Consider the following 12,856-nt stretch of genomic DNA (forward strand, 5'->3'; position numbering starts at 1 on the left):
GTTGTCGTTTTCTCCTTAATAGGAGGACACAGAGGACAATACTGCCACAAATTACTATTCCATCCATATGGTCAGTGCTGACTGCCTCCCTATGTCTCTAGTACAAGCCCAGGGAGTCACTGAGCTGTACTCTGGAGGTCAGGATGACAGGCACAGCCTGGGTGACCAGCTTTTTAGGCACAGGTCATTTTTACTAACCCAGTACTGAATGGTTGTGGTGCATAAGCAAGTATGAGGCCACCAGCATTTTGATGCTAACAATTTTAAAAAATCAGCAAGACTAAATCACAAAGAATCTGTTACTGACTGAACAACACAGAGTCTTGTTTATCTGGACTGATGTGCGTGAAATAAAGGTATCACTACAAAAATAATTTGCACCGGCCACTTGTGAACTGTCTTCCAGTCTGAATATGCTCTGCTTCAACAACGAGGGCAGTTCATCACCATCACATCTCACACTGTATGGCACATCATGACAATGGGGGGATCTAGCTTTGCTCCATCTGGAGCACTGGAATTTTTTATTTCCCCAAACCTTATGCTTAGAAGCAAAATTATTTACAAGTTGGTGTCATAAAATACCATGGGCAAAATTTTACTCTGGACATTAATTCTGTGGAGACCTAAGCAAATGCATATTGTGTCTTTCCAAAGTTTTCTTGGGGAATGGTCATGCCCATAATAGGCACTAGGCTCTCAGAGATAAGGGGATGTAGTATGTGAAACCAGGTGTTATGCCATATACCGTGGCCTGGGGTGTGTGTAGAAGGGGACATGTGGGTTTGATGCCACTACTGATGTGCAGTTCAGTATCACTTAAAATGTCTGAGCCTTGTGTAACACAAGAAGGGGGCAGATCTTGTAAAATGCTTGGCTGAAAGCATTGCCCATAGGAAAAATAATGGGGTAGAATTTGATAGATTGAGAGACAAAAGGAGTTTTCAGAAAGGAGGAAATTCTCCATTCCTTGGCTGGCTACTGTGTGCCCATTTTTCTGCAGGAAAGTGCTTTTTGTTTTTGATAAAGGAACATTTTATGTATCAGTTTCTATCCATCATCTGCTGGAGATCAAACTCCATCATTAGTCCTTGCACCGAGCAATACTTTGCTTTACTGAAATGTATACGTTTGTGCAGTAAAGTACTGTGATGTTTAAATAACGTACATGGGATATCGCCACTGTAACACCCCAGTGTTTGAAAGGGGTGCTCTCCCCGTGGCCTGGGAGGGAAATTAGAGACCCGACAGTAACGGAGCGTGCAGAGCTGTAACAAGTGCTGGCACCATGCAGTGTGAGATGGCCTAGAGCCGCCAGCCCTGCCAGCACCCAGGCACTCCTGCTGGCATTTGCACCCAGAATTTCTGACTTAGCAGAGTGATATAAAACATACTGAAAACACAATAAAAATGTGAGTTAGCAATTGCAATACACAGTTCAGTCCCCGTGCCAGTGTGATTCCCATTACTGGTGTCCATAATACACTCACCGCCACAGCACTGGGCGTCCCCGGTCACCAGGAACGGATATGTGGGTTGACGCCAGCTCAAGCCTGTTGCTCTCTTTGAAATTCCTCTGCTAGTAGTTTAGATTTTTACCTTAGGTTGGGCTGAGCCCGCCCCGGTCTGGCTAGCTCAGGGACACATTTACACCCCCAGGTGATCTGCTCAGCTGTTGATAGCTGTTTATCTAAAACACAGGCCACCCCCGCAGTCCCATTCACAATGAGATGAAGTCAGCTTCTTTGCATTACTCTCTGAGCGTCCCATCACCCTTGTCCATCTCCACAGAGCACTCTCCCCTGTGGCGTTTATTCAGAAGAGCCACCCTCCACCCCGCAGGGTTGACTCAGTCACACGCTTTCCGGAAAACCTTTTTCTGTTGTATTGACCCGTCGAAGCGGGAGGCTACAAGTCAGGAATGACCTGCAGGGTGCGTGGCATGGCCTCTCCCAAAGGGATGCTTGTATAAATGCCAGGTGTGATTTTGTGGCAAAGCTTTACACCCTGACCCCTCATCCTCCAGAAGGATAAAGGAGGCTGTGCTCTTGGCAGTCCCCGTATCCACCTCCTGTGCGGAAGTGTGGCGGTGCGACTCTCCCCTCGGTCACGCAGAGCCCAGTCAGAGCTACGTGACGCCACAGAAGGGCTGGTGGGTCACCCAGGAGCTTCTGACCCTCCCGTCTCCTGTGCCCAGCCCTTCCACCGCCTCTGCTGCGAGGAGCGCAGGAGTGCTTACCTGGCAAGGCGCCCGGGGGTCTGCACCTCACCGCTTCGGCCTCCCAGCAAGGCGATGGCAGTTCCTCCAGAAAAGTCTCAGGGAGAAAGAAAATGCAGCTCAATTACTTCATGTGACCTACTCACACACACTGAATTTTGAGGGCCAAAGCCCTTCGGGTTCTGCTCATCCAGCCAGTCCTTGCTTTCACAAGGCCATGCAGGGACTGCAAGAAAGCATGGATTATGTGTGTTTATAAGATATAAGAAAACCAAACCCTAGGAGGCCAGCTGCTGGTATAGCTGGAGGGGGTGAATCACTCTTCTTTCAGAAGCAGTATCCTTAGCCTGCAGCTAAAAGAAGCAAAACAGGGAGTAAGGTAAGGTACTTGCTAGGAAGAATATCCTTGGTTGGGTTTTTTGGGGGGTTTTTGTGGTTTTTTTTGATGCTTGAGAGCTATTACCACTAAATAGCAGAACCTGTGACAATACAGAGAATATAATTGTTTTCTGCTGAAAATATGGGGCAGCATTTTCACCAAACAAGAATGGACGTGTTGAGTTGTTTTAATCCCTGGCATAGCTGGGCATGTCTTATCTCCAGCTTGAAAAAATGGAAATACATAATGAAGACAGCCAGTTGTCTTGTTAGGTAACTACACACAACTTTCACCACAGGATAGGAATTGTTGGCAAGATGTGGCATCAGTACAGAGAAACTTAGTATTGCCAGCTGAATAGATCTGTCACATTTCTTTCTGCAAATGTTGTGTCTACTACTACTACAAATAGCACAGCTGAGTGATAAAACTTAAAAAATGTGAAAAAATATTTTCTCTATTTCAAGTCTGTTTGCCTTGTGAATCTGACAGCATTTTGTTTTGCCAAAGTCATGTTTCAGACCCACAGGGCCGGCACTTCTCTGACCTTTACACCCGTGCTTGTCATTAACAGCAGCAGAGCTTAAACAGACTTTGCAGCAACTCATACGGGACAGAGAAGGCAGTCTTGTTAGGGATCTTTTAACTAGAACGAAATAGGAATAAGATAACCTTATACAAGAATATTGCCCTTAAAACACTGGAATGTGCTCTTTAATGTCTGCTGGCTAAGGCCTGGCCCTACAGAGATTGAAAGAATTTCACATTGCCAGAACCTTCCTTCCACGAATAGTCACGCTGATTTCATGCACTTCTTTAGGATCAGGTCTTAGATCACACTATTTTTAACTACATGAAGAACAAGCAAGTCTAAAACACCTTAACCCTGCAGCTGAGTCTCCATATATTTTAAAGCCATTCTAATATGCACATAATTAATGTGTATATTACTCAGCAAAGAGTAAACAGCAAGTGCTGCAGTAAGTCTCATGTCACTAATTTCATTACTGTACAGAAATATGCTACTGTAAATTAACTAGTACATTATGGTGTGTTATAAATAATTAAAACTAAAACTGCAATTGACAAAACAAATGAAGCAAGAACATTCTATAACCCAGTGCTCTTCTTACCCTACTTAATAATTTCCTAAGTTGAGTAAAACACTAAATCTGAGTCTGTTTAAGCACAGGAAGGAATTCGTTAGTATAATTTATTAATTTGGAAAGCACCTTGGTCGCAAAAAATTAAAACATCTTAAAACCTACACACAAGCCACTTTCAGATAAAACATCAATCTGCATGCCATACAAAATAAACCAGTCTTTTATCATCTTTCACAGGGCTCCGAAGTAAAGCCAAAGGGAGCACGTCACAGAAGTGGCGACCCACCCAGGACAAAGCTCTGCTGCTGACTGTGGGACATCAAGACTTAAGAAAGCACCCATCCTACCTGATCTTAGAGGACGAGGGGAAGAGATGGGCTTCTCCAGTCATCCCAGCTGACACCACTTGATGCTCAAGGAGGTGAGTAGGAACTGTGTGTCTCATCAGCCAGGCTCTTCCACAGCAATATCTGCTTTACAGCATTGCAGGCAAGACTGATAGCTGAGTGCAGGGCACAGAGTCAGGAAAAACAGGTTCCACTTTGGCATGTGGATTTAGAGCAATTCAGCTTTTGAGACCTAGAGATGAGAAGAGACAGACAGGTGAACAGCATATGAGTAATATCACTGTATCTTTTAGAGGCATTTTTAAAGCAGACCAAAGACGCTTTTATGCAACTTCTTAGAACTCTACGTGCTCCATTACTTCAATCAATAGCAAGTGTCAAATTGTTTTTGCAGAGGTTTTCTGATTTTTTTTTATTTTTATTCTTTAGTTTCACTGAAATAGGTCTCTTTCTTTAGATAGACATAAAAGAGGCTGACAAAACCTGCTACTTCATTATCTCCAGGTGAATTCTGTATTCTGCTCCTTCACTCAGCTTCCTGCTCTGTCTTCTCTGAAGTACCACAGAGCTTTCCACCTGCCTTTTTTTTTTTAATTTGTTGGTATTTATTTACAAGACAAAAAGCTTTATCAATTAATCTAGTGTTTATGCTATCTGAGCTAGCCCTGACCTTCATCGGAATGGAGAACAATCCCTACTGACAAGGTAGGGCCAGACCCCGCACCGCTTCCTTGCAGTGCAGCACCGTGGAGGTGAGTGTCAGTGCCCAAAGCAGCAGGTGGGATGGTGTCCCCAGGATGAACCTTCAGGGAGAACTCCCCGTGCAGGGAGGGCTCTGACCGTGTTTCTGTAGCCTCCAAGACAGGGGTTCCTACATCTCTGGAGTCCACCATGGCATGAAAGGGTCCTTATTGGTGCTGGCTCATGTGGGTCCACAGGCATCCCTGGGCTGCTGGCTGGATGGTAGGCTGCACCCACCTCCCTGTCAGTGAGAAAGGGGAGAGGTGGAAGGGAAAAGCTGTAAGTATCTGCATAACCTTGACTTGTGCTGTTACACTGAAGCAGATGGAAATCATAAGGGACAACAATCCTCTTGCTTCACAGTGTAAGGCAGCTTCCACCCGGCGGAGTGGGGGCACGAACAGCAGGTGAAAATGGCCCAGGGGAAAAGCTCATTTGAAACTGCCCTCTGACAGTGGGAAAAAGGATCCTCCACCCATCTGTTACTGCCCACACTTGCTATGGCACCCTTACACGGAGGCTAAGGAGAGGACCCGACAGCCTGTTCTGGTACAAGACACCCCGCAGGCTACCCCAGGGAGTCTCTGGACCGTATGAGGAGATTCGTCAGGCACTGGGCGATACTGGGAGAGAACGGGATGCTCCCACAGGGATGTACTTCCCTAGGAGATCTTACTTCCAGACAAAGGCTTGTAGCTGAGAGCAGAAACCTGTAACACCATCCTTCCATGGATGAGGACACCGGTGGGTTTGCACTAGGTATAAGCAAGGGCGGTTTTTAATTCTCACTTTTTTATAATAATGACGGATTAATCCTGTCCTTGCTAATCCACTGGGACAGAACAGCTGACATAAGACTCCTCCAAGCTGCAATGGGTGCTCACAGCTGCATGAGCCAGAGATTGTTAAGCACACAGTTAACTCCCACAGACCGTGTCCTTCTTTTTTTATAACCATTTCTTTAGGCAAGTCTCTCCTGGTATTTTAAAAATTCATTTTAATCAATTTAAAATTAATAAAGAAACAGTGAAATCCTTAGGGCCTGAAAGCTCCAATCTCTGCCACGCTGGAAGTGATGAGTCAGCTCCAGCTCGGCCTGCCATGGAGCCTGCTGAGGGACGCCTCCGAAGCGCTGCTGCTGCGCTGAATTAGGTCACTCGGTTTGCTATTTACAGAGAGGCAACCGTCTCCGCGATTGGGTGTTCCCTTCTTTCTGATGTGAAAGAGCTGCTGTACTCCGAGGACACAACCGCTGGCGACACCTCGCCGTCGCCACAGATGCCATGGCTCTGTCCTGGGCATTTACCAGGCGGGAGCACGGCTGAGGCTCTCCAAGAGGAGGGAAAGGGCTGCGGCCATCCGCAACAGGACATGGCAACACGCGGGGTCCCGTCCCGCTCCCGCAGTGCCGCGCGGTGTCCCCGCAGGGGGACTCCAGGCTCCTGCCCTGGTTACTAACCTGTGCTCTGCTCGGGCCAGAAATGGAAACCAGCAACCCTGAGAGCCAGTCCTCTGGCTCACGCCTCCGCCCAAAGCCAAGACTCATGCCCAGGCCCAGCTCCGCTCGCTTCACAAGAGAACACGTGCTCCCTCGGTGCCGGAGCAGAGCCGCAATGCTCCCTCGCTAATCACCCGGGTCTAATTGCTGTGCCACGGCCCTAACAGGCAGGTCCTACAGCAGCTCTCCAGGGAATTAGCATTAAGCCGCCGTTCTGTATGCTAAGGCGGCACATGAGGAAGAGCAGTTCCCACCTCGCGTGCCCAGAGCATGTGAGCCGCGCGGGCCGGTCGCCTGCGTGTCCATGGGCCACAGCAGCGCTTGGATGCCAGCACCCCGGCAGGGCCAGCCTGGGGCAGGAGCGGGCCCGACGGCAGCAGGAGGCTGGCGTCCGTGGGCTGTAGGCAAGGAGGAACGCTCTGCCCTGCTCCCTGGGCCCGGTGCCAGGGGACGGGGGAGGCCGAGGAACTCTTCCAGTGCTCTTGCCGCACGGAAGGTCCCAGTCTGTAGCAGGGGAGCAGGAACAGGACTAAGGAAAGGGCAGAAGCCCTCGTACCCTGCCCACAACTTCCCTGCGTTGGGTCATCTCTGCCTGCCGACCAGGCTCAGCCCTCCCCAGCACGCCCCTTCTTGGGCACCCTAAGGAAGGGCACAGGGATCCCTGACACCGAGGGCCCGTTCCCTAAAGGCACACGGCACGACACGACTGCTGTTCCCCTGGGCTGGGAGAAGGGGGATGGGAAAGCTATGCGCCAGCCCTTTCAGGAGCAGCCAGGCTCTGCTGGAAGCAGAAAGGCTGCCCATCAGCTGGCAGCTATGCTGAAAAACAGATCTGAATCACCACCAGCTTACAGCACTTATCTGAAAACACTGGTGACCCGCTTTGGAAAAAACAAGCATATAGTGGCCCGTGACAGCCAGCACCACCTCTGCATCCCTGCCCAGCTCCGCTCTGGCATGGAAAGGACTGGCCAGATGGGAAGGCAGAGAAGTCAGCTCGACTCCCCTTGCCCCGGCAGCCACCCAAACTCTCCTCTCATGCTGCTCCGTTTCGTTCCTGGGTGCGGTTCACCTAATGTCAGTTATTCCTCCCCTGTGCTGGAGCACCAAGAGAATCAGGCACAGCAGGGGTCTCCCCTTGGCGAGAGAGAAACACACAGCGCTCAGCTGGGCCGTACAGTGGGGAACAAAACAGTCAAAAAGAACTGCTCGCGCTTTCTCAAAAGCAGTTTCACCTCCCCTACAAGCAGTGGCTCCAAATAACAAGATGCCTTGAGTAATTAACTGAATGTTCCTTGGATAGAGCTTGTAATAGGAGCTTATACATATTAAACAAGAAAGAAAGATCTACTGTCTATAACTTGTTCTTTACTAACAAACAAAAGGTTTGGACCAAATCCATTTTAGAGCAAACTTTACAAGGGCCTTACGCTGAAATTATTCAATAGAAAGAACTGAACAGAGTCCAGGGCATTTGTGAGGGTCTGACCACAGAAAGTAAGGTTTGTGGTCGGTTTGCTTGTTTTTTTTTTTTTAAGAAAATCAAATACTCTCTCCTTTTTGGCATTAACATGACAGAGCTGTAAAGATTTAGCAGTAGCACTGCATTAGCCTCCAAGAAACACACAAAACAACTGCTCCCTTAGCTAGATCAGCTGCTAGAGCAAGTGTTACAGTTGCCATTATCAGAGCTGAAAGTGGAAAGGAATTCCTCATTAATGCACTGAAGGACAAATGACCTTCTCTGCACCAAGGGCCTGTGTAGTGCTAGGCGCAGGGACTGCAGTGTCTTACATATGCTTGCCCAACATAGCCTGCTGTTCCATTGGGAGAAGTAACACTTTGGTAGTGAAGCGAAATAATTCTACTCTATGAATTGCTATTTTTCACTTGCAACAAGAACGAAAAGCCAATGTCCTACAGTCAAGATAAGGTAATCACAGCAACGTGGAGCTCTTCCAGGTAGAAACACAACAGCTACTCAGCATCAGCATTACTATGTAAGACTCAGATGCTCCAATGTATTTGGAATATATTGCAATAGCAGGCAGTTAACTACTGCCATGTAGTCTGTGAAAAATGGCATGTAAAGGAAATATGGGGAAAATGTTGTAATTATTTAAATGGGTTTGTTTTAATACCACCAGAAAAAAAACCTGCCTGAGTAAACGCAGTATCTAGCCCTTTATCTTTACAAATGGCCTTTAAAGAATAAAAGAACTGCTGCTCTCCTGTGCCTCTGCCCTGAATCTGGTATTATATTCATGTGGGAGCAGGCAAAAGCAGCCATGTCATGTAGCAGCAAGAGGCACCAGGAAAGCCTTGCGAGGCTGGCAGAGCTCACCAACTCCCATGCCCCAAACAACCCAGCCCAAGAAAACCCAAAGGGGACCCCCCCACCAACTGCATGAAGCCTGACGAGATGACTGCTACAATCCTGCCATTCAGTAGGCTAGCCGAACGCACCTAGTTTGGCCAGTAAACTGTTAAAAGCAGCCGCATTCTTCTACTAAGGAAAGAAAGCTTTGATGAGGCAACCGTTCCCAGCTGTTGGTAACTGGCTCAGTACAAAAGGTCAGGTTGGGAGTTATCCACAACACGGGGCTTTCTGTATTCCTGGCAGACTGTCTCATGCCAGCTATTCTGGAAACCAGCTCAAGCACAAGTGGTATATGACCTGGGGAGACACAGAGACACATCGCCTGTCACAGAGAGAACAGCAATCGGACGGTGGAGGACTCGGCTCGCTTTTGAGCCCAATTCCTGCTCTGGTAATCGTCCTCTTCCTCACAACAGCCTTCAGAAGGGTCCAGACACTTCAGGGACCCAGAGCTCTAACATTCCTGCTTACCAGCTGCCTAAACTCACAAATGTCTGCGTTTCTGAAGTTACAGTCTCCAGAGACCCAGAAAAAGATCTTCTGAATATACTGGGAAGCACATCAGTCTTAACACTGCAGAGCAGCCTAGTGTCTATTTTGTGCCTAAGCCTCTTCTATTCAAGAAGTGGTTTTGTCTCTTCCAGAGATAAGTGATGTGACAAAATTACTTCCTGTTCACCTATTAATATTCAGCTGTGATAGAGAGAAAAGATTTTGGCTTGTGCCCTCATTTGCTCACTGAAGAAAAATAAAGATGAACCAAAATGGTTGAACATGTTTCTTTTTTAAATTAATAAGTGGGTTTTTTTTTAATGATAGAAATTGAAGTTCTGCTTCACCAGAAGGCTGCAGGGTGACTAAGACCCAGTGCAATGGTAAATGATAGAATAAACCTGTAAAGTTTGTGTGTGAGATTTCAAAAAGCTTTCCTTGAATGTCACAGACTGAGCATCACAGGCATTCCTCAGGTAAGTAACAGAATTATTTAAAGAAACAAACAAAGCTTTTGTTACCTATCAAAAAGAAGGTGAGAAGAGAATTTCCTGTGCATTCTTTGTAGGTCATGTCTAACTGCATACTGCAAACAAGTGCATGCCTGGCTGAGGACTCCCATGCACTCTACCTGTCCTATTCATATACACCTACTGGTCAAAGCAAAGTCTCTGAAAATTTAGGCCTGTAAGAAGATTGAAATTCAAGGTCAGATTTTGTAGTGAAGCAACAAAAAAATACTCAGTGCTTTAATGACAAAAAATTTGTTATGAGCATCATCATTTTAGTTCCCAACTTCTGGTTTTTTCCTATTACTGAGATTAGGTCAGGGTGAAATAGAAACATCAAAGCACTGTCGTAATCAAAGAACAGTTGTTTTGCTTTCTTTTCTTGGCCAATTAACATAGCTTGCTAGGAGGAAAAAAAACCCACCCCATTAATACTCAAAGAGGAGCAACCTCAGCTTTAGGTCATAAGCTGCTTTCTATGGTTTGGGTTGCCACAGTTACTGTGGACCTAATTCTGTTGAATCAGGAATGATTCGGAGATCGGGAGTGATATCATCATAAGGAACAGGACACAATCCAATTCAGGCCCTGGGTGGTACGGAACATGTCTCTGTTCGCCCTTCCACTTTTCATTCACAGTGCGGTTGTCCTGCCAGACTGCCAACACAACAAAAGGAAAGAACTCCATACAATTTTTTTGAAGCAGTATTCGTAGAGTGCATTGTCCTTAAGCTTCTGATGCATCCAACCCAAAAAGCATCTGTTACAGAAGGTAAATAAAACATTACAAGAATCAGATTTTAATAATAATTATCAGGAAGGCAGGGCTTCCCTCCCAGAGTATGACAACACATACTGCTCCAGACTCACTCCATTCAAGGTTGTAGTATTACTTTGGGTTTACATCAGTAGAGGTAAGAGCATGATTGCTGCTTCCTTGCTTGATTTCATTAGCCTGATCCCTGCAAGTAGTAAGGATCATTCTGAGTAGTTAAGTGATTTATTTTCATTTCCCTCTGTGGCCAGTTTGAATTTATGATATTGCACATTCAGTAGTGCAATAGCAGAAAGTAGTCTAAAGGTGAAAAACCCTAACGAGAACCTCATTAATTACATAGGAATATTTCCCCAGCATGCTGCAGAAGAAAAAGACGGATTTCTCCCCCAATCAACTTTTACATTTCAAATATCCATAACTGTAGATTTAGTCTCTTGCACAAAAGGATGCATACGGATAAAGAAGAAATGGTGTAGCCTAGTTCTTCCAAGCACGATGGATGTGTCTGTGTTAAGTCTCAGTTTGACCTATCGCTCTTCAGCAACTGGTTGTGCTCAAGCAAGGGCAGTGTAGTAAGAAGGAACAAGGAGGTGATTTTAGCTCTGCTTGTGGCATTGGCATGAACAACACTGGAATTTTGTCTGCAGTTTTGTATGTCCACATTTAAAGGGGACACTAAAAAATCAGCCATGCAGACAAGAGCATGCTTGCCAAGAATTTCTTAAAGCAAAGGCACAAACCACACCTTGGGCAGTAATTAAATGCAGAACAGCAAAGCAAGGGACAACGTACACCTATATAAATATGGTCTTGCTGTCATATCCTGTATAAACTAATCAGTCCCTAGCCACCACAGATTCCTTTGTTCTGCAGTCCCTGAACCTGCTTAGTTTACTTGCCAAGATGTTATCCAGACTTCAGGGGTTACAGTTATTTATCTGAACATTTACATCTAATCTACAATCTAACCTCCACATTTACAAAGGGGAAACTTTTCCAAATCTTTAGGTCAGAGGAAGCTTTGTGGGTAAATCTTATACCCATCTTTGAAAACAGCATATGCACCTTCTTTTCCACTTGCAAGGAAAAGGTAAGATGTCCAGCCAGATTAATTGGTATATGGGACAATGAGATAAAGAGCATCTAAAAAAGAGAGAGAAGTAGGTTTATGCACTGCGCAGATTTTACGACACACACCTCTGTAGATACGCTTTCTATATAACAATGGTGGTGCCAAAGGACAGCTTACCAGCTACATCTACCCATTTAATGAAACAGTGTCTGCATGCACAACAGCAGAGGAGCTGCCAAATACAACAGAATGCTCCAGCACACTTTGATCCTTAGTAACTTTATGATCTACTTTTGTAAAATTAAAGTGTAAAGAAATAATGACATTTAACCTTTTTATGCCCTGTATCAGTGACGCCACCAGGAATTCTAACTTCTCATTGCTCTCCAGATGCATTTGAGGAATTGAGTATCAGTGTATTCATTCCTACTGCTTACTTCTGTCTTCAAAGGGTGGCAAACTACCAGCGCTAATGAAATTTTACAGTCTGAATGCAACTGGTGACTACCTCTTAAGAACAAATTCTTAAAAGATACTTAAGCACCAAAATTCCATTGATTCATATGGAAATTATGACTCTGAATACACTTAATCTGGTCCCAAGTAGCAATTAAAATTTTGCCAGGCCAACTACGAAACACCCTTCTAAAACTACTTTCTTCAGCAGGGTCTTTTTCTGAAAGCTGCTTGTGCTGTTTCCCCACCCAGTATGGCCAATACTGTAATCAGATTGCCATATGCAAACCCCGTTGTCTACAACACTGCATGTACTCTTCCATATATAATATGGCTCCCTAACAGCTTTGTAGGTATAGGACTCTTCCAGAAATATAAGCTTTTGCTCACACTAGCAATACAGCATTCATGTGAAGTTTTCTACAAAGGTTTTTCATTCTGTGGTATGCGCGGAGTCCCTCAGTCCTGCCGATAAAAGGTGAAAGACACTGAAGGATTAGACCTCAAGAAGGCGACGGGAGTGAGATGCAATACACAATCTTCTTCTTTATCACCTCCAGTGATCTGAGCACAGCACGCCTTGTGATTTTTTCCCAAGTATATATCTCCTGGTTTCCTATATTAAACCATTTAATAAAATAGCAGAGGGGCTGTGAATAGGAACTGATTACGTATTTGCTACTTCAAGGTCTGGACAATGGTTCTGACTGAACCAGTCTCTTGCTGATAAGAGCCCAGGCACCCAAGAACAAAACTAAATCTACTTCCAGTTATTTCTGTGGAAGGCAGAGCTGGTCTTAAATTTCTGATATGTGCTGTGCAGCCTGTGAGACATGGTGCTTGCTAAATGAAAAGTATTAAACGCTACAGTTTCAAAGCT

General features: G+C 45.7%; 1 protein-coding gene across 9 annotated transcripts in view; it reads right to left on the bottom strand.

Moving 5' to 3' along the window:
* Window positions 1-12,856, bottom strand: part of LOC128148692 (uncharacterized) — a 100,323-nt gene that overhangs the window by 76,973 nt on the left and 10,494 nt on the right. For 6 of the 9 annotated variants that reach the window (XR_008237372.1, XR_008237375.1, XR_008237373.1 and 3 more), the window contains exons 2-4: window positions 4,891-5,032; window positions 4,051-4,282; window positions 2,240-2,315 (exon numbers count right to left, since the gene is read on the bottom strand). The gene's annotated coding sequence lies outside the window, so the exon portion shown is untranslated. Of the gene's footprint in view, window positions 1-2,239; window positions 2,316-4,050; window positions 4,283-4,720; window positions 4,851-4,890; window positions 5,033-9,682; window positions 9,972-12,856 lie in introns of those variants that run through there. The other 3 variants (XR_008237368.1, XR_008237369.1, XR_008237370.1) reach the window with 3 other exon arrangements.

Source organism: Harpia harpyja, chromosome 12, assembly GCF_026419915.1.
Source record: "Harpia harpyja isolate bHarHar1 chromosome 12, bHarHar1 primary haplotype, whole genome shotgun sequence".
Classification (NCBI taxonomy): domain Eukaryota; kingdom Metazoa; phylum Chordata; class Aves; order Accipitriformes; family Accipitridae; genus Harpia; species Harpia harpyja.